At 37.7% G+C, this 21,109-nt stretch overlaps 2 non-coding genes across 2 annotated transcripts; one reads left to right on the forward strand and one right to left on the reverse strand.

Annotated features, from left to right (window-relative positions):
• The first annotated feature begins 284 nt into the window (after positions 1-284).
• LOC127899516 (small nucleolar RNA R71) lies at positions 285-388 on the forward strand. The gene has a single exon (XR_008051393.1). It is a non-coding gene; the product is annotated as a small nucleolar RNA R71 (small nucleolar RNA).
• An 8,737-nt stretch (positions 389-9,125) lies between these two features.
• LOC127899555 (small nucleolar RNA R71) lies at positions 9,126-9,229 on the reverse strand. The gene has a single exon (XR_008051433.1). It is a non-coding gene; the product is annotated as a small nucleolar RNA R71 (small nucleolar RNA).
• Between the last annotated feature and the right edge of the window lie 11,880 nt (positions 9,230-21,109).

Raw genomic sequence — 21,109 nt, forward strand, 5'->3', positions numbered from 1 at the left:
TCGATAACGATGCTATTTGTCAAGAGAGACTTTCAACCATCTCCTTGACTTCTTTGATTCCCAAAGTTGACTCGCCAATGTGAACTTCATTCACTCCTTTAATTCTTTTAGTATTCCTGAGTGATCGACTCCGTTGTTGGGAATTATCCGCTTGTCGCTGGAAGAATTCCCAAATCTCTGATGCACTTTTTGACATTAGCTCTCCTCCACTTGTTGCCATTAGTCATTCTTGCACATTCGGCAATAATCCCTCCAAAAAGTATTGGCATTGGTGCCATTTCTCATACCCATGATGTGGACACTTCAAGAGTAGCCCATTGAATCGCTCCCATGTTTCGAAAAACTGCTCGTCTTCTCTCTGGGTAAACTCTGAAATTTCCCTGTGAATAACATTAGTTTTACGCACTGGGAAATATTTATTCAAAAACTTAGTTACCATTTGTTCCCATGATGTGATGCTATTGGCAGGTAATGTATTGAGCCATGAATGAGCTCTATCCTTTAAAGAAAATGGAAATAGTCTAAGTTTAACATCATCATCTGAAAAATTCTCATATCTAAATGTTTGACAAACAGCATGAAAATCATTCAAATGATTATATGGGTCCTCATTTTCTAGGCCATAGAATGTTGGGAGACAATTTAACACACTAGGTTTTAGTTCAAAACTCCTAGCAACTACATTTGGGTATCTTATGCATGATGTGCTCAAATTAGCTAAGGGACTGAAATAGTCCTTAAATGGCCTCTCCTATGGTGCTTGTTGTTGTTGCAAATCTATTTCAAATTTATTTTTAACGTGCTTGTGTGTGCGAAGTGTTTTTTCTAGTTCAAGATTTATAGGTTCAAGATTAGGTAATAATGACCTACGACCATGCATGCAAAGAACACAAAAATAAATGGGAACAAAATTAATAAAAATAAACAAGAAGGAGAAATTATGGTACTAACCTTATTACGCTATTAAAATCTTTCTATAAAAACACACTAAAAAAAATTCGTGAAATACATTAACTAAAAATTAAATTAATAAGATAAACAAAAATTACAAAGAAAAATAACTTAAAAATTAAATTGCAGAATTGTAAAGAATAGAGAAAGAAAAGAAATTATTACCTCTAAATGCAGATTCACTTTTTTTTTCTTTTTTTAATAAAAAAATACAAGAAAATAATTAAAAGAAATTATTCACAAAAATTAATTCTATGAATTAAAATTACTTACCTCTCCGGCAATGGCGCCAAAAACTTGTTGTGCAAATTTTATTGAACTCGCAAGCGCACGGATCTATTGTAGAATAGACTAATGGTGACGAGTGTCGATCCCACGAGGAGGTGGATTTTAATTGTGTGTAGAATTAATTTTGTAAATGGGTGGTTGGATTTCTGATGAAATTGATTTGGAATATTCTAAAACTTAAATTAAAATGGCGAGAATAAATTGAAGATAAATCTATTGAAATGAAGCACTTAGGTATCCGGATCCGTATCAACATGCACCATGGGCTAAATATTCCTTATTAATGCCAATTAAATAATGAGGGGGGAATCCACACCTCATGAACTACACTCTAATCAATATGGTGCTAAGGGCTTATCGTGCCAAATAATAATAACCTTGTACTAAGGAGTCGGTGAAACCAAGGCGGTATCTAAGCAAGATTATTATTATTTGTCAACAAAAAGTCAAATCATCCACAAAAATTAGAGGGGAAGAGAAATTAAATTTACCAAATAAAGCCCATGACACATGTTGAGATTTCACCTTCAACCCAAGCTTGAAAGAAAATTAGCTACTCATAATTGAACTAGGGGTAAAATGGGAATTTATTAAAATATGTATAAAATACAAGATGGAGAAGGAATTACAGAAAATGGAGTCCAAAAATGGATTAAGAGCTATCAAATTAGGGGGGAGAGCCCCCTTTTTATAGATACATTGAGTAAATCGTGACTTGTTATCCAACAGTGCAGACCAGACTAGTGCCTATTCAGGATCACCTCTGGAATTTACGTCGTCGGTTTCCCGTCGATATACTCAAATGGGGAATCAGAAAAACCTTTAAAACATTTTTCATCTCGGGTTATACAACCCAAAACAGACTTTCTTTTAGTCTAAAACAGGGTACCAAACTAGATAAGAAAACGATCAAAAGTTTTCTGATGCACAGGATCCTTACTAGAAGGCAAGTGCAGAGCATACTTCCTTAGGTTTCAAAATGAACAAATTTAATTCTTTATTCTTTTTCTTTCTCTAGAGAGCTTCATTTGCAGAGAGAGGAGAGAGGTTTACAGATTCATAGTGATAAAACACACGAGAGTTTATTGCTTCAAACTTCTATATTCTATATCTTACAAGCAAGGGGAGAATCCTTTATATAGGAGAATTCTCAGAGAAGATAGGACAGGACCCCTATCTTTTTCAAAAGCAAAAGATAAAGATACGACAACATTGATCATGACTTCTCAAGTGATCATGACCTGTAGCACACCTTTTTAGAAAGCTAAGCCCACCGATCAAGACTTGGACAAATGGACAAAAGATAAAACATGCTTACAAAGACTTTTACAACTGGCAAAAGCCTAAGCGTAAGGCAAGCCAAGACAAAACCATAAAGTAAAACATAATTATTACAATAAGACAAACTACTTTATTGAAAGCAACAAGACAAACAACTTTTTGGAGAGCGGAGATTCATGTAATCGTCTTCGGATGAGCTTTCGGTTTCATCGGGGTCAGTGTCACGGTTGGATTTTGGGAAAAAGGTTTTGGAGAGCTTCTGGGGGTAATGATGTAGCCATGGAGATGATCGGAAAGTGGTATGTAGTGGAAAACAGGGTGAGAGGTTTTTCTGGTTTGGAGAGTCTGGATAGCATATCAGGGATGAGGTTCTGGGATCCCTTTATATGCTTGATCGAAAAGTCATATTTGGAAAACCAATCTTTTAATCTGAGTAACATTTTTTCAGGAACAATTTTATCTTTGAAATTGAGAATATTGGGGAAGGCTGAACTGTCCATACGGATGAGAAAATGGTGTCCAATCAGATGATACTCAAATTTTTTGATGCCATTCTTTACCGCTAAGATTTCTTTGAACACACTATGGTAGTGCTTCTGTGTGTCAGAAAATTGTCCACTAGCGTAAGCGATAAAGTGGTCTTTTCCATTGATCTCCTCAAGGAGGATGGCACCCCATGAGTCATCACTTGCGTCTGTCTGCAATATGTGCTTTCCATCAGTGATCAACTTTAAAGGAGGCGGATTTTGCGCAATTTGCTTGAGAGTAGTGACAGCATTTGTGTGGTCAGCATTCCATTCTAGGGGTTTCTTTTTCAATAAAGCTGAAAGGTGATGAGTGTAGTGATCTACATGTGAGATGAAGTCTTTGATGTAATTGATGATGCCGAGAAACTGTTGAACTTGCTTTTTGGAAAGTTGCTGATCTGGAAAATGAAGCAATTCTTGGGCAATGTGTTTTCCTGGCTGATAATGGCCATCTTTTATGATCATACCAAGGAATTCAATATTGTCGGTAGCAATGATGCTTTTCTTGGCCGATAACATAATTCCATTACTTTGGACAATATCATAGAATTGAGTTAACAGCTGACGATGTTCATCATGTGATCCTGAAAAAAGCAAAATATCATCACTATAAATTAATGCATGATGCAGAATAGGCTGAAAGATGTTGACCATGGATTTTTGGAAAATGGATGGGGCAATTTTGAGGCCAAAGGGTAGGACGGTCCATTGGAAATGGACATTTGGAATACAAAAGGCAGTTTTGTAACGCTCAGAGGGTTCAATGCCTAATTGCCAGAAACCTGATTTTAAATCGAATTTTGAAAAGATTTGGGCATTTTTTTAGAAAAGTAAACATGCTTTGTCTATGGGGCAAGGGAAACTTGTCATCTTGTAGAAACATGTTTAATGGCTGATAGTCAATAACTAGGCGTTTCTTGCCTCTGACAATTTTAGAATGCTTTTCAATATAAAAGGCTTGGCAAGCCCATTGAGAATTTGTGGGCTCAATAAGACCTTGGGCTAACAGTTGGGAACATTCTTGTTGGGCTAGGAGTAAATCAGAAGGACTCATTCCTGGGTGAGTAGCTTTGGTTGGGTTAATGTCTTCATTGAGTTTGAAAGGTAACCTAATGAAGAAAGACTTATTTTTCCACAATGGGGTTGGATGGGTGAACTCAGAATGGGACTCTGGACAGAAGCTCAAAAGCTTGTGGGAAATATCTTGGTAGGGTTGAGGGGTTTCAGACAGATTGTAGAGTTTTAGAATGTCTGTGAAAGGCTTGAACATGGACTTGACTAGAATTCCATTGGGAAGGATTTGGAGGTGTTTGATCTGGTGAAGGATGTCAAAACCTAACAAGAGATCCTTATTAGGAAGGGTTGAACCGATAACTTTGGTCCAAATGACACAATTTGGGAAGATTTGGATACCAATGGGTTTTTTGGTAATCAAAGTGGTGGTGAAGAGTTTTCCATTGACAGTTTTGAAATGTTCTTCATAGTCTGTCCAGTATTCTGGTGGAAGAAGATGTGGGTTTAACATGCTGCGTCGGGCACCAGTGTCGATGAGACCAATTGCTGGAATGGGCCTTTGAAACTTTGAGGGCAAGATTTGGAGTTTGATGGATGGTATAGGAATAGTAGTGTCAAGGGACAGTAACTGTTGGTGGAAAATGAGTTGGGACTGATCACTGTCTGAATCATCAGAGGAGTTCTGCAGTGCGAACACTGTTTCATCATTGGGTTCATCTTGTTCAGAGAAATAGAATTCCAGTTCATCCTTTTCTGGAGAGTAATCTGTAGTTGCTTGAAGATGCTCAACTAACCGAATAGATTTTTCTCGCTTGTTGGGACATTCTTTAGCATAATGACCTTTTTTCCTGCAGATGAAACATCTACTTGATTTTCTCCGTTTAAAGTCTCTGGAAGAAGATGACTTCTTTCGGAAGAATCTGTAAGGCTTTCTGGATCGGCGAGGTCTGGATGAAAATTCTGGATTTCTAAATTTCTTAAAATGCCTTTTCTTTTTAGGACTACAATCACAATCCTTTTTCTTTTTGCATTTGATCTGCAAATAAGGCTTTTTGCAAGCACTCCGAAATGGTTCTTTGTCTTTCAACAGTTCTTTGAAAAACTGTTTCTGCTCGCAGAGTTTATCGAGACAAGTTTTGGCAAGCTGGAAGATTTTGCCAAGGGAGATGTTGTCAAGGGAAAGATTGGATGCTGTGAGTTGTCGCTGGATGTCGGGTTGGAGTTCATCTGGAAGAGAGGCTAGAAAGACATGCTTTAATGTCGGTTCATTGAATCCATTAAGCTTATAAAATAGCAAAGACATCCACTTGTAATGGAAGTCAAGATCCTTAGCATTAAGGGAACAACATTTCATGTTGAGATAGTCTCGTCATGCAGCTTCAAAGACTGCAGAGGGGTCTCCAAGGAATTGATCATGGATAACTGCACGGGCACTTGAGACTTCTGGTAATTGAACAAACTGCAATTGTCTGTAGTTGCCTAAAGAATCAAACCAATCTCTTAGGGCACCCGTAAAACGAGTAGCAAACTCTCTAAGGACTGATTGAGTTGTGGCTCCTGGACGTAGTATTTGAAGGTCAATCCAGGCAAACATTTCATTAAGGCGATCACGCCATTTATGAGATGGAAGATCATCAAATGTGAACCATGGGCCATTTGAAGATTTTTGACTAGGTGAACTGGTATGGGCTTGAGCTGGAGGGGGTTGGTTTGTGGCAGAGGATTCAGGCATTTCTTCTTCAACTTCTGAGGGAATATCAACATATGGTTCTGTATGGGAAGTTTGGCCTTGAGGAGGTTGATCAGGTTGGGCCATCAAGATTCTGGTGATATCAGCATAGGACTTTTCAGAATCACTAGTGGATACTGAGGATTCTGTGTCAGTCTCAGTATGGCTATCAGAGACAGCTAGATTTAAATCGGAAGTTGGGTCATCTGTAGTAGAAGAGTGGGCGACTGTATAGGCACTAAACTGGTGCATTGGTTGTTTATCTTTGGATTGAGATGGTGGTTGGGATTCAGTTGGTGGAGGAGGTACCGGTGGCGATGCCGGAGTATGACCAGGAGAGTGTTGGCCAGGGATGGTAATAGATGACTGATGAAATGTAACGGGTCGTGGTTGTGGTTTAGGCTTTGGTTTAGGCTTAGGTGGTGGTGGTAAGGGATTGTCTCTGAAAAGAGTATGGTTCATGCTGAATAACTTGGAAGGATCATACTGTCTGATGGGTGAAAGCATAGAGGCAAAGGGATGATAAGTTGGACCTATGGAAGGGATAGGCGGTGACGTGGTAAAAAGGGTAGGTCTTTGTTTTTCAGATTCAATCTGAGCAAGTTCAGCTTTTAAGCGTCTGATTTTCCTTTCCTTTTGGTCAAATTCCGGGCCATAATAGCGCTGGGCAAGCATAGCTCGTAACTCAGAATCGAGTTGGGTAACTCGGGACTGGAGATTTTGGTGGATCTGCTGCATCTGTGCAGAGATGGAGTCAACTTTTGTCTCAAGTTGTTCAGTTCGTAAACTGATGTTCTCAACTTTGGAGTTGATATTCAACAAAGTATCATTCTGTGCTCTGGCATTTTGGGTTTGCCAGTTGAGGACTGATTCAAAAGGTTTGGGAGGTTCTAGGTGGCCAGATGAGATAATTAGTGAAGGGACAAAGGGTTTGGACACAACATTTCGTTGGGAATCGGTGTGGGTGTCTAAAGGAGGAAAGAGGAAGAATAGTCTGAAGAAGTGGATGAAAACATCATACAAGCCAGTGGTGGTGTTGGAAGTGGGATTGGTGATGGATGTTGAGTATTAGAAAATGCATATTTATAAAGGAGAAAACCGTCATTTTACATTTTAAGTCTTACTAACAACCCTTACTTTTATATATTTAACTTTCTTGTGATTTAATTACATGTGTTTTATTTTAATTAAGTATTTTATGTATTTTAGGGGCATTATAGTCATTTCACAATAAAGGAGAGATCAGACGGCAAAACGGACATCACTTTTGAACTCAGGACGGTCGAAAACCTTAGGAGGAGCATAAAAGGAAAAATGACACTATTCACATGTACGGTACTATTCACGTATACGGTACTGTCTACGTTACTGTTCACGACACTGTTCACATAGACGGATCGATGACGTGGCATTGACCGATGATGTGGCATTGACTGATGAGGTGTCACGATCCTGTTGGGCTAAAATTCTTATGTACTGTTGATGGTGACGTGGCAGCATATCAGTGGACGAAAAATCTCGTGTACGGTGCATGCATCACACAGGATTATTTTCAACCAAACCGCGTTACTGTTCATCCGGGTCAAACCGCGTTACTGTTCAAAGTCGGGTCAAACCGTGTTACTGTTCATCCGCGTGGTCAAACCGTGGACTGTTGACTGATGACGTGGCGCAATCCTGAGCGTCCAAACTGTTTTTAATCCAATGGCCATGATTTACTCCATGTATCTATAAAAAGGGGGCCTCCCCCCCCTAATTTGATATCTCTGAATCCATTTTTGGGATCCATTTTCTGTAATTCCCTCTCCATCTTGTATTTTCTTCGTATTTTAATAAATTTCCATTTTGCCCCTAGTTCAATTATGAGTGGCTAATTTTCTTTCAAGCTTGGGTTGAAGGTGAAGTCTCAACATGTGTCATGGGCTTAATTTGGTAAATTTACTTTCTCTTCCCCTCTAGTTTTTGTGGATGTTTTGACTTCTCGTCGACAAATAATACTAATCTTGTCTAGTACCGCCTTGGTTACACCGGCTCTCTAGTATAAGGTTATTATTATTTGGCACGATAAGCCCTTAGCACCATATTGATTAGAGCGTGGTTCATGAGGTGTGGATTCCCCCCTCATGATTTAATTGGCATTAATACGGATTATTTAGCCCATGATGCATGTTGATACGGATCCAGATACCCAAGTACGTCATTTCAATAGAATTATCTTCAATTTATTCTCGCCATTGCAATTCCAATTTTAGAATTTATTCTCGCCATTTTAATTTAAGTTTTAGCATATACCAAATCATTTCCACCATAAATCCAACAACCCATTTACAAAATTAATTCTACACAATTAAAATCCACCTCCTCGTGGGATCGACACTCGTCACCATTAGTCTATACTACAATAGATTCGTGCGCTTGCGAGTACATTAAAATTTGCACAACAAGTTTTTGGCGCCGTTGCCGGGGAGGTAAGTAATTTTAATTCATAGAATTAATTTTTTTTTTGAATAATTTCTTTTATTTGTTTTCTTGTATTTTTTTATTAAATTAAAAAAAAAAAGAAAAAAAAAGTGAATCTACATTTAAAGGTTAGTATTTCTTTTCTTTTTCTCTTCTTTAAAATTCTGTAATTTAATTTTCCATTTATTTTTCTTTGTAATTTTTTTTTGTTTATCTTATTAATTTAATTTTTAGTTAATTTCTTTCACGTATTTATTTTTGTGTAATTTTATAGAAAGGTTGTAATAGCGCAATAAGGTTAGTATCGTAATTTCTCACTCTTCTTTATTTTTATTTGTTTTGTTCCCATCTTTATTTTTTGTTTTGTTTGCATCTTTATTTTTATTTTATTTATTTGCATGCATGGTCGTAGGTCATTATTACCTAATCTTGAACCTATAGACCTTGAATTAGAAAAAACACTTCGCACACACAAACACGTTAAAAATAAAATGGATTTACAAGCACCACAGGAGAGGCCATTTAAGGACTATTTTAGTCCCTTAGCTAATTTGAGCACGTCATGCATAAGATACCCAAATGTAGCTGCTAGGAGTTTTGAATTAAAACCTAGTGTGTTAAATTGTCTCCCTACATTTTATGGCCTAGAAAATGAGGATCCATATAATCATTTGAATGATTTTCATGCCATTTGTCAAACATTCAAATATGAGAATTTTTCAGATGATGATGTTAAACTTAGACTATTCCCATTTTCTTTAAAAGATAGAGCTCGTTCATGGTTAAATACTTTACCTGCTAATAGCATTTCATCATGGGAACAAATGGTAACGAAATTTTTGAATAAATATTTCCCAGTGCATAAAACCAACGCTATTCGCAGGGAAATCTCGGAGTTTACCCAGAGAGAGGACGAGCAATTTTTCGAAACATGGGAGCGATTCAATGGGCTACTCTTGAAGTGTCCACATCATGGGTACGAGAAATGGCATCAATGCCAATACTTTTTGGAGGGATTACTACCAAATGTGCAAGAATGGCTAATGGCAACAAGTGGAGGAGAGCTAATGTCAAAAAGTGCATCAGAGATTTGGGAATTCTTCCAGCGACAAGCGGATAATTCCCAACAACGGAGTCGATCACTCAGGACTACTAGAAGAATTAAAGGAGTGAATGAGGTTCAAATTGGCGAATCAAGTTCAGAAATTAAAGAAGTCAAAGCGATAATTGAAGGTCTCTCTCGACAAATAGCATCATTATCGACTGCTAAATCAACAGAGCCACATGACCATGACTCATACTCAGATCAAGCCAATGCCATAGGTGTAATGAGAAAACCATCGAATTACAACCCATACTCCAACACATATAATCCTGGATGGAGAGACCACCCCAATTTTTCATGGTCTCAAGGATTCCAACAGAATGGACCAGCAGCTCCAGCTCCACCAATGCAACAAATTCCTCAAAATCCTCAAGCCTCTCAGCCCCCATTTAGACCATTCAATCAGAACCAGAACCACTCTCAACCTAGACCATGGGAGGATGCATTCCAGAATTTTAGGAATGTTACTCACTCCACGATTGAGCAACAGAACCGCACCATTGATGGACTACGAAATGAATTGAGAGCGGGCTTCAACTCACAAGCTCAATCAGTTTCAAGCCTCGAGAAGATGGTGGGACAACTCGCTTCTTCAGTTCAGACCTTGGCAATGACTGTTGAGAAAGGAAAATTTCCAAGTCAACCAGTGCCTAATCCTAAAGGAGTGCATGAAGCGAGTACCAGTTCACCACAGCAGCATGGAGAAGTCAAAACAGTAATGACCTTGCGAAAAGGAAAAGAAGTCGACAACAAAGTGGAGATGCCGGTGACAAAAGAAAATCAAATTGTACCTGTGAATGTTGAGGAATCATCACCGGAGGAGAAAGAAGAAACTAACCCACGAGAATATGTTCCGAAAGCTCCATTTCCTCAGAGGTTAGCGAAAGGAAAAAAGGGAAAATCTACAGGTGAGATTCTCGAAATCTTCAAACAGGTAAGTGTTAACATCCCTTTACTTGATGCTATAAAGCAAGTTCCATCTTATGCCAAGTTTCTTAAAGACCTTTGTACTAAAAAGAGAAATATGCATGTTCAAAAGAAGGCGTTTTTAACAGAAAACGTTAGTTCTATACTCCAACATAAAATTCCTTTAAAATGCAAAGACCCAGGCTCCCCCACTATCTCATGTAGTATAGGGAACCACACAATTGAGAATGCTTTGTTGGATTTAGGAGCTAGTGTAAATCTTTTGCCTTACTCTGTATTCGTGAAACTTGGACTGGGAGAATTACACCCAACTCCAGTGGTGTTACAGCTTGCAGATCGGTCCACGAAAATACCTCGTGGTATTGTGGAGGACGTGCTTATCCAGGTAGACAAATTTTATTTTCCTGTTGACTTCATTGTAATTGACACTCAACCAATACAGGATTCAAGGAAGCACATCCCCATTATTCTAGGCCGACCTTTCTTGGCAACTGCGGATGCTCACATTCAATGCAGGACTGGAAATATGCAGTTGTCTTTCGGCAACATGACTATGGAGCTGAACATCTTCAACATTGCCAAACAACCTCACAGTGCAGATGATGGAATTGTTGATGTGGATTTAATTGAAGCATTAGTTGATGATACTTTTGTTTCAAACCTTAGTGATGATCCTTTACAAACATGTTTAACTCACTTTGGTTTTGATTTTGATATTGACAGATCGGTTGATGAGGTCAACGCCCTGCTTGACTCAGCACCATCTATGGACACTAATAAATGGAAGTCAAGAGTTGAACAACTAGCACCATCAGAGAAGAAACTCATCACATCATCAGAATCACCACCGAAACTCGAGCTCAAACCATTGCCCAACACATTAGAATATGCGTTTTTGGGAGAAGAAAGTTCTCTGCCGGTAATCATCTCATCATCCCTTAATGACGAACAAAAAGATAAGTTGTTGGATGTTTTGAAAGAGCATAAAGGGGCATTAGGATGGACCATAGCAGACATAAAAGGTATAAACCCTGCAGATTGCATGCATTACATTCACCTTGATGAAAATGCTAAAACTACTAGGGAGATGCAACGTCGGTTAAATCCTAACATGAAAGAAGTTGTTAGAACTGAGGTCCTTAAGCTATTAGATGCAGGTATCATTTACCCAATTTCTGATAGTTCATGGGTCAGTCCTGTACAAGTTGTCCCTAAAAAGTCAGGAGTCACAGTAGTTACCAATGCTGATAATGAATTGATACCCACTAGAGTGACTACAGGATGGCGTGTATGCATTGATTATAGAAAATTGAATTCTGTCACACGTAAAGACCATTTTCCTTTACCATTTATTGATCAAATGCTTGATAGATTAGCAGGCCATGAATTTTATTGCTTTCTAGATGGTTACTCAGGATATAATCAGATTCCCATAGCACCAAAAGATCAAGAGAAAACTACTTTCACTTGCCCTTTTGGCACATTTGCATATAGGAGAATGCCATTTGGATTATGTAATGCACCTGCTACATTTCAACGATGCATGTTGAGCATTTTTTCTGATATGGTTGAACGATTCCTTGAAGTCTTTATGGATGACTTTTCTGTCTTTGGTGACTCGTTTGATCAATGTTTACATCATCTAACGCTAGTTCTGCAGAGATGTATCGAGAAGAATTTGGTCTTAAATTGGGAGAAGTGCCATTTTATGGTAAAACAAGGTATTGTCCTCGGTCACATCATTTCGAGCAAAGGTATTGAGGTTGACAAAGCCAAGGTGGATCTCATTTCTAATCTTCCTCCACCCAAAACAGTCAGAGAAGTAAGATCTTTCCTTGGGTATGCTGGTTTCTATAGACGTTTCATTAAAGATTTTAGCAAAGCTTCTAGACCCTTATGCAATTTACTTGCTAAGGATGTACCTTTTATCTTTAATGATTCATGTCTCATGGCGTTTGAAAAATTAAAACAGTTGTTGACATCATCACCCATCATTCAGGCCCCAAACTGGAGCTTACCATTTGAGCTCATGTGTGATGCATCTGATTATGCAGTAGGAGCAGTATTAGGACAAAGAGTTGATCGAATTCCCCATGTTATTTACTATGCTAGTATGACATTGAATGATGCACAGTTGAACTATTCAACTACTGAAAAAGAAATGCTAGCAGTAGTGTTTGCATTGGAAAAATTTCGATCTTATCTCATTGGTTGTAAAATAATTGTGTTCACAGATCATGCTGCTCTTAAATATCTTCTCACAAAGAAAGATGCAAAAGCTAGACTAATTCGTTGGGTGTTACTTTTGCAGGAATTTGACTTGGAATTCAAAGATAAGAAAGGGTCAGAAAATGTTGTGGCGGACCATCTCTCTCGTCTTCACTTTGACACAATTACAGAGCCATTAATATTAAATGAGTCATTTCCAGATGAACAATTAATGAGTGTGGAAGTATTACCTTGGTATGCTGATATAGTTAATTATCTTGTTACAGGTAAACTTCCAGAGCATTGGACCAAGCAAGACAAGATCAAATTCTTTGCGGAAATAAAGAATTTCTTTTGGGATGACCCGTATTTATTCAAGTATTGTGCAGACCAAATTGTTAGACGATGTGTCCCAGAAAATGAAATTCAGAATATCCTTTCATTCTGCCATGAACAAGCTTGTGGAGGCCATTTCAGTGCTAAGAAAACAGCGACTAAAGTTTTACAATGTGGTTTCTATTGGCCAACACTATTTCGAGACGCTTACACTTTTTGTTCTTCATGTGATAGGTGTCAACGAATGGGGAGCATTACACGAAGGAACATGATGCCACTAAATCCAATTTTAGTGGTTGAGATTTTTGACGTATGGGGTATCGACTTCATGGGACCCTTTCCCCCTTCTTTTGGCCATCAATACATATTGGTTGGTGTTGACTACGTCTCAAAATGGGTAGAAGCAATTCCATGTAGGACCAATGATCACAAGGTGGTGATAGCATTTTTGAAAAGCAACATTGTTTCACGCTTTGGATTTCCACGAGCGATAATCAGTGATGGTGGTGCCCACTTTTGTAACAAAGCATTCAAAGCTCTTTTGACAAAGTATTCAATCACACACAAAGTGGCGACCCCGTATCATCCGCAAACCAGTGGCCAAGTTGAGATCTCCAATCGAGAAATAAAGCACATATTAGAAAAAACGGTGAGGCCGGACAGAAAAGATTGGTCATTAAGACTTGATGATGCCTTATGGGCATATAGAACGGCTTTCAAGACCCCGATTGGGATGTCACCCTACAGGCTAGTGTATGGAAAAGCTTGCCACCTACCTGTGGAACTCGAGCATCGTGCATATTGGGCCATCAAGAAATTCAATTTTGACATGCAGCAAGCCAGCTCAGAAAGAAGATTACAGCTGGCAGAACTTGAAGAAATTCGCAATGACGCGTACGAAAATGCCAAGATTTACAAGCAACGAATGAAAGTCTTCCATGATAAGCAAATTATGAGAAAATCGTTCACTCCAGGTCAGAAAGTGCTTTTATTCAATTCTCGCTTGCACCTATTCCCAGGTAAGTTACGCTCTCGTTGGTCTGGCCCATTTATTGTTCATACTGTTTTTCCACATGGGGCAATTGAAATTAAAGACCCAAAGAATGGTGTCACGTTTAAAGTTAATGGTTAAAGATTAAAGCCATATCTAGAGTACCAACCACATGAAGAAGACACCGAAATAAATTTGAGTGACCCACCAAATTTGAATTGATTTTTTTTTCTTTTCGTTGATTTGATTTTTCTTTCTTTCTTTTTATTATTATTCTTTTGCTAATTGAAATTGTTTTTGCATAAGTGTGTTTATTTTACCATTAAGTTTTCTCTTATCATTTTTAATCATGAGTCTCATACTTAGACCGTTCCTCCTGAACATTCTTAAACCACTTCAACGTGTCAAAACTCATCTCAAAAGACAGATTCAATTTTGTAAAACACATCGCATTTGGGCTCTACAACCACCAGAGTTAGTAGCCTATGTTGAGGGTTTAGAACACCAACTCAGAGACATTGAGAGAAGTGTTTACGACATCCAGTTGGAGCTTGAGGTAAATTCAATAAGAGGACGATTTTAATTTTCTTTGTGTGTTTTAATTTGTTTTTCTATTTGTGTGCTTTAGTTTATTACCCCGGTGAAGTGGCGGATAACGGTACTCCGTGACAATCAAGTCGGTTACTTCAGTTTCCCATAATAACTGATATTCTGAGGCGAAGGTATGGACAAAAACGAGATTCTAGCGAAACTTCACAAGCGATTCCCTTCACTTCCTCAGAATGCCCTCCTTACGATCTATAAAGCTCGGTCCGAACGCATGCGATTACTCATGAGGAATAACATACCTGCTGACATCCGTTGGTTAATCGAGGCTAAAGTACGATCGGCAGGTGAGTTACCTCCAAAATTTATTGCATACATGCCTGGTTGTGGTAAAGGAAATTATGCAAGAAAACGACGAGCTCGAAGAATTTCTGTTGCTTGTCATAAGTGTGCCAGAATGAGTTGCAATAAAAACCCATGTTCTTTAGGAATGGTGTCTGATAACAGGGAAGATAAGATTCAATTCATTAGGGATGGCTTGAATAAGGAGTCATTGGATGATATCCTTTTGTCTCTTGAAACGCATCCCAGTGGATATGTGCAAGGAGCGATTCTCCAGTTATGGCCATTATTCCAGAAAGAGCATGCACGATATAGTCTCGGGAATCTGACTATAAACGACCCTGTTTGCCAGTTTATAAGAAAACTGGATAGGAAGCCTATCCTCGACCCATAGAGGGCGTTCAAGCCGTTTCTGGACGTAGAACCAGAGGAAGATGTGAGCCACAGTCGCAACTACCTGTAAATATCCTTTCACTTTACTGTTATTTTATTTCACTATTGTTTTATTGTGTGCATTATTGTCTTTAAAAATTTTATTACTGTTTGCTTTTTCCTTATTACTGTTTTCTTTTTCCCTTTTACTGTTTCCTTTTTGACTAGCGAGCCACGTGCTTTACGCGTTATTTGACACTGACATGTTACCTCATACATAACTGTGATCCACTGTCACCAAGATTCTTAAATGTGATTTCCTTTTTGTCAAGCACTCACAAATTGTTTTCGAGAAGTATCACAATGGCAGCTACTCCCAATAGACAATTCAAGAACATTTGTGTGTTTTCTGGATTTACCTATGGCAAACATAAAGAGTTCGTTGAGGCAGCTATAGATCTTGGTCGAAGCATAGCAGCGAGAAAATTACATTTGGTGTATGGAGGAGGTAACTGAGGGTTATCAAAAATGGTCTCAGAAGCAGCTTTTATCAGAGGAAGTCAAGTGTTAGGCATCATCCCAAGAGTCCTAAAACCATTGGGCAGTTCGTCTGACTCATCAACTGGAGAAGAGTTAGTCGTCTCAGGTATGCAAGAAAGAATAACTGAAATGCTTAATCATACTGATGCTTTTATTTTCCTTCCAGGAGATCTTGCAACACTAGAGGCACTTATGACACTAGCATCTTGGGCCCATCTGCACATCCACCAAAAGCCCATCGGTTTGTTAAATGTCAATAACTTTTATGATGGCTTTATCGCATTTCTTAACCATGCAATAAAAAACTATTTCATTCCCGCTAATGTGAAAAAACTTTTTATTTGTGCTCACACTGCTAATGAGCTACTTGATCTGTTACAAGCTTATAGACCGGAGCCAGACCCCTGGACCTTCGTGTTGGAGCGTCCAAATAATGATGGTAACAGTAGCAGCAGTAAGAAGTACAAATTAGATTTAACTCTCCGCCTATAAATATTTTCTTCTGTGTTGCACCACCCAGGTGATGTCTTCTAAACTCTACTTCTTTCCTTTCAAACATTGAGGACAATGTTTCGTTCTGGTTGGGGGGAGGGAATAGTCGACAATTGTAGAATTTTGGTTAAGTTTTTACTAATTTTTGTTGTAGAAACTAACTGTTGCTAACTTTTTGTGTTGAAGATGGCTGAATATGGAGTGTAGTGACTCTAGAAACGCATCTTCATCGTTTATAAAAAAAAAAAAAAAAAAATTCAGACATTTTCTTTTTCTTTATTATGTGTTTATGTTTATTTTTCTTCTTTTTAATTTCTCCTCTATAAATATACATTTTCCAACTTTTGAGTCGAAGATGGCTGAATATGGAGTGTAGTTCCTCTAGAAACGCATCTTCTTTAAAAAAAATAATAAAAAAATCATTTTCTTTTCTATCATTTTTGTAACTTTTCTAAATTAATTTTTCTACATCATTTTCACATTTCTGCATGCATATTATTTTTTTTTTATGTTTAGAATAGGTTGGGGGGTAGAATGTTGTTTAAAAAAAAAAAAAAAATTTTGTGTGATTTGTTTTAACATTGGGTGACATGATTAATTTTAAATTTTAGTATTTGTATTATCTTTGGTCTTAAGTGATGTTACATTATGTTTGCTACTCTACATGTTGATGTCGGAGACATATATGAGTTGCTTGAAGGAATGAACATGTCATAATAAGTACCAAGTGAGTTTTTGAGCCTATTATTTTTCTTGGAGAATAACCCTTTTGCCCACTCTTTATACAGCTTAGTAGTTTATTATTTTATACACGATCTCTAAATTACTTTTGAGTTAACCCTAAAAAAAAAAATTTGTAAAATAAAAAAAAAAAGAAAAAAGAGTGTGTTGCTACATTTGGAGGCCCATCTAACTAGTAGATATGGAAGGTTATTCAGAGCCCTAAAAGACGATGGAAAGGCCATCTTTGATCCGTTTGAGCCTTTCTAGCCATCCCTTTTATTAAATATCCATAGTTAACCCTTTTGAGCCTTTAAAAAAAAAAAAACATTTTCTTTGTCAACTTATTATCTTGACCCACTCCGATTTGGAGTATTACCCAATGTCTTATAAGTTCCATCACCTATTTATGTTTGAGAAAATGTAAATAATTATGTTGTTCAGTGAAGTTATGCCAAAAAAAAAAAACAAAAAACAAAAAACAAAAACAAAAGTTGTTGTTTCAAAAGAATAAAAATAGGTGAAATCCACCTTGCAACTTCCAAAAAAAAAAAAAAAAAATTTCTCTGCATTTTTCTCAAACATACACTTTGTTTTCCTTATTTTCCTTCTTTGTTAGCCATGTCCCTAGCCTACGTTTCATCCTAATAAAAGTCCTTCTTGATTTTAGGGAACTATAGTTTGAAGTAGAAGCTAGTTATATGGGCTAAAAAGATGTAGTGATGCATAAAAAAAAAAAAAAAAAAAGATAAATAAAGTGGGTTGACTAACATTTTATTTGACTTGAGATCGTATTATTTCTAAGCTGAGGGCATATTTATTTCATCTTGGTGAGAGCATGTGATATCACTTCTTTATTATTTTCTCTCTCAATTACCATTCATTGGAGTGACTATTTTTATTGGGATTAATTTATTTGTGAGAGTGTCACTACTTCCAGTGAGATTTTGGGGTTTGACATGTCATTCTTGAGAGTAGCTAAAACAAAGTCTACTGGGCTAATTCATGTGGATGGTTGATGTGGGTGTGATGTTGCTTTAGACTGGAGATAATGCTTATACTTTTATTTGAGTGTTATCATTAATCTGATGGAATAAATACGAGTGTTTCTATTAAAACAAAAAAAAAATTAATTATTTTGAATTTGAATTTTGTTTTCGCTTTATTTGCTAGGAACTAGCAATAAGCTGGTTGGGGGGTGTGTTGAGTATTAGAAAATGCATATTTATAAAGGAGAAAACCGTCATTTTACATTTTAAGTCTTACTAACAACCCTTACTTTTATATATTTAACTTTCTTGTGATTTAATTACATGTGTTTTATTTTAATTAAGTATTTTATGTATTTTAGGGGCATTATAGTCATTTCACAATAAAGGAGAGATCAAACGGCAAAACGGACATCACTTTTGAACTCAGGACGGTCGAAAACCTTAGGAGGAGCATAAAAGGAAAAATGGCACTATTCACATGTACGGTACTATTCACGTATACGGTACTGTCTACGTTACTGTTCACGACACTGTTCACATAGACGGATCGATGACGTGGCATTGACCGATGATGTGGCATTGACTGATGAGGTGTCACGATCCTGTTGGGCTAAAATTCTTATGTACTGTTGATGGTGACGTGGCAGCATATCAGTGGACGAAAAATCTCGTGTACGGTGCATGCATCACACAGGATTATTTTCAACCAAACCGCGTTACTGTTCATCCGGGTCAAACCGCGTTACTGTTCAAAGTCGGGTCAAACCGTGTTACTGTTCATCCGCGTGGTCAAACCGTGGACTGTTGACTGATGACGTGGCGCAATCCTGAGCGTCCAAACTGTTTTTAATCCGATGGCCATGATTTACTCCATGTATCTATAAAAAGGGGGCCTCCCCCCCTAATTTGATATCTCTGAATCCATTTTTGGGATCCATTTTCTGTAATTCCCTCTCCATCTTGTATTTTCTTCGTATTTTAATAAATTCCCATTTTGCCCCTAGTTCAATTATGAGTGGCTAATTTTCTTTCAAGCTTGGGTTGAAGATGAAGTCTCAACATGTGTCATGGGCTTAATTTGGTAAATTTACTTTCTCTTCCCCTCTAGTTTTTGTGGATGTTTTGACTTCTCGTCGACAAATAATACTAATCTTGTCTAGTACCGCCTTGGTTACACCGGCTCTCTAGTATAAGGTTATTATTATTTGGCACGATAAGCCCTTAGCACCATATTGATTAGAGCGTGGTTCATGAGGTGTGGATTCCCCCCTCATGATTTAATTGGCATTAATACGGATTATTTAGCCCATGATGCATGTTGATACGGATCCAGATACCCAAGTACGTCATTTCAATAGAATTATCTTCAATTTATTCTCGCCATTGCAATTCCAATTTTAGAATTTATTCTCGCCATTTTAATTTAAGTTTTAGCATATACCAAATCATTTCCACCATAAATCCAACAACCCATTTACAAAATTAATTCTACACAATTAAAATCCACCTCCTCGTGGGATCGACACTCGTCACCATTAGTCTATACTACAATAGATTCGTGCGCTTGCGAGTACATTAAAATTTGCACAACAAGTTTTTGGCGCCGTTGCCGGGGAGGTAAGTAATTTTAATTCATAGAATTAATTTTTTTTTTGAATAATTTCTTTTATTTGTTTTCTTGTATTTTTTTATTAAATTAAAAAAAAAAGAAAAAAAAAGTGAATCTACATTTAAAGGTTAGTATTTCTTTTCTTTTTCTCTTCTTTAAAATTCTGTAATTTAATTTTCCATTTATTTTTCTTTGTAATTTTTTTTTGTTTATCTTATTAATTTAATTTTTAGTTAATTTCTTTCACGTATTTATTTTTGTGTAATTTTATAGAAAGGTTGTAATAGCGCAATAAGGTTAGTATCGTAATTTCTCACTCTTCTTTATTTTTATTTGTTTTGTTCCCATCTTTATTTTTTGTTTTGTTTGCATCTTTATTTTTATTTTATTTATTTGCATGCATGGTCGTAGGTCATTATTACCTAATCTTGAACCTATAGACCTTGAATTAGAAAAAACACTTCGCACACACAAACACGTTAAAAATAAAATGGATTTACAAGCACCACAGGAGAGGCCATTTAAGGACTATTTTAGTCCCTTAGCTAATTTGAGCACGTCATGCATAAGATATCCCTGAATCAGCCCAAATCAGTGAGTCTTTCTACCCTCTTATTAGCCCTTATCAGTTGTACAAACGACCTAGCTCCTTTACCCGCAGTATCCGCACCCTCATCTCTACCCGACGCCCTCACCCTAAAGAATATATCCAGTCTTCCCGCCTGGATCAGTGTGCTCTTCAAGCCACCTCTGCTGAGCAATATGTCACTCTGGAGATTCCCTCCGAGTTACTCTCCAACTGGAAACGAGAAGGTTATACTCATCTTCATCTTAGAGGCATCAGATTAATCCTTACCCTTCACGGGAGAAAAGGATTACCGGTTACAGCTCGCCTTGCTATGCTCGACACCCGGTTTAAACAGTACCAAGATGCTGTTATTGGCACTGTTCTTACAACCCTCCATGCAGGAAGTGTTTTACTTACCTTTTATCCAAACTTCAACCTTTCTCTCCAAGATCCCAACTTGCCCACAACCTTGAAAGTCCAAGTCCAAATCCAAGGTGCTGAACAAATTTCTTCTGCCAAAATTGCCACCTTACACCACCAATTGGTCTATAGGCTTCAAAATCATGCCTTAAATCTACCCACTCCTGAACATTATTCTGATACCCTTATGGTCTTAGCCGAATCTGACCAGATCCCAACCATAATCTAGATCCCAAGACAAATTCCCCGTCATGAGCTCATCAAGCTTATGCCTCTTGACTGGATCTCCAACTATGAACAGTTCCATAACAATACAGCTCCAATTCAGACCTCTGAAAGCATGTTTGAAAGACGCCAAGATGGCACAGTGCGAATGACTTTTAAACCACCTCCAAGTGCTCCACAAGAGCCTCCTCGGCTCTCTTTTACCTATTCTTCAATGATCACAGCTGTCCAGACAGCCTAAGAAGATCTGCCCATTACAGGGTTCAATTCTGACGGCTACCCTGTATATCCAGCAAAGCAAAATGGACATTTCCTATGGGATGTCCCAGGCTCAGGCATGTGTGACCCAAATTGTCCCTGCTGGGATGATTGGGAAGAGGATGATGATTATGCCACCACAAGGAAAAAGAAACCCAAAAAGAAAAAATCTCCTGTCTCATGTCACCACTGTGACCCCAAACCACCA

The sequence above is a fragment of the Citrus sinensis genome, chromosome 8, assembly GCF_022201045.2.
Source record: "Citrus sinensis cultivar Valencia sweet orange chromosome 8, DVS_A1.0, whole genome shotgun sequence".
Classification (NCBI taxonomy): Eukaryota; Viridiplantae; Streptophyta; class Magnoliopsida; order Sapindales; family Rutaceae; genus Citrus; species Citrus sinensis.